The sequence below is a fragment of the Branchiostoma belcheri genome, unplaced genomic scaffold (genome assembly GCF_001625305.1).
Source record: "Branchiostoma belcheri isolate BF01 breed outbred unplaced genomic scaffold, Haploidv18h27 scaffold52, whole genome shotgun sequence".
NCBI lineage: Eukaryota > Metazoa > Chordata > Leptocardii > Amphioxiformes > Branchiostomatidae > Branchiostoma > Branchiostoma belcheri.
The window spans coordinates 1,518,084-1,519,729 of record NW_017804154.1 but is presented as its reverse complement, the minus strand read 5'-3'; positions in this window follow the sequence as shown (position 1 = coordinate 1,519,729).

The window sequence follows — 1,646 nt, the reverse complement described above, 5'->3', positions numbered from 1 at the left end:
CAAAATCGGCTGTTTTTTGGCGAATTCGGCCACTATTTCAGCCGAATATTTAAAAATGTTTAGAATCATTCGGGGGGTAGGTCGGAAGGTTGGATCATAGTTGGCTGCTGCTCGGCTGTAAGTTAGCAAAACACCAGACAACCGTTCGAGAGTAAGCCAGCAGTGTTCTTGTCATGTTCGGGGTGTCAAATTTGACTCAAATTTAACTCAAATTCGTTTCAATTCGTATAGAAAGGTAGGCTTGTCTTAAATCTGGTCAGAGTGTTCCCGAATTTGTTCGGGATCAAATTCGGGAGAAGGTCTTAAATGTGTGACAGGGGCAAATGGTCTAGTATTACTAACCACTATTGGATGGTCATTGGTCAGGCTGACGAGTGGACAGGCTTGACCACAGGGTGGTCTGGTGAACTCGGTGGTTCATGTCTACTATCAGCGACTTTACTGTGTTACGGGCTTGATTGTGAACAGACGCCTGGCAACATGCCAGATTTATGAATGTTTATGATCTAAATGATTCATAAAACGGTCTAACTATTCATCATCATGAATTTCGTAGTGAATTTTATCGAATTTTAAAGCATCATCGGGCTTGACGACTACCTTTTATCTAGGGGAAATTAGTGGAACACTTGTGTGTTTTTGTTGCATTGTACAAATACTGAGAATACTCAATGCTGTATCTTGAGGCGTACAGACAAGGAATGTGTACTGGTTATTTGTTCCTAAAAGCATAATGCAGTTCGTATATCCTGTTCAGCAACATCCCGAATGCCTGAATGAAAGAATGTACAGTTAACACAATAAACCGACATCAAAAGATCATTGTTTATCTTAGAAAACCCTCCCGTTAAGTCTAAATTTACGGTTGCCCACAAATGCCTTCAAAAATGAATACGTGGGATGCCATGATACTTCACTGTAGTTTGTATATTTTGAAACGTCAGCAAGTTCCTTTCCTTTTGTAAACGTTTCTGTTGTCTGTAGGAACCACAATATACTCGGATATGCCCGAGGAGAAGAGAATGAAGCTTGCATAAAAACGTAGTTTAACAGAAACCTTGTGTATCTTAGGTGTTGTCACAGGTGCAAGCAGACAAGATTAAGTTCCTTACACACAGCTCTCTCTTGATGCTTCCTACAATACTGGGGACATCATTACTTGTAACGAATTGTTCAACTCTTTGATGGAAGGTCCAGTGAGGGTTTACCTCTGACAAAGCGATTGAGTCATAGAGTTGATTTAGCAGGTTGAGGAATTTCCCGCCTTGATGTTCACCTATGCGCGCACTCCGCGTCTAGTCATCTTATTGTATTTGAGGTCTGCGGGGTCAAACCTTACTTTAAAATGAAAACATTGGCCGACACGCAGTGCGTTTCGCTTCATGCGTACAATATCAACGTGAATACAATTGTTTTTATCGTCTTCAGCTGACACACCCCCGGCCCCTATCATGGCATGTGGTAATAACAGACAAAGCGTTGTTTCTGTGGTATTTGTCAATCCGTCTGGGCAGACAACTATCCAAAAAGCGTCCTTAAATAAACCTCTTAGAATAAAACTTTTTCCATGTGCATCTTTTGATGAAAATATTTTCAATTTGTAATGTTGTTTCCATAACATCCATTAGGACACCTGGACATGGTGT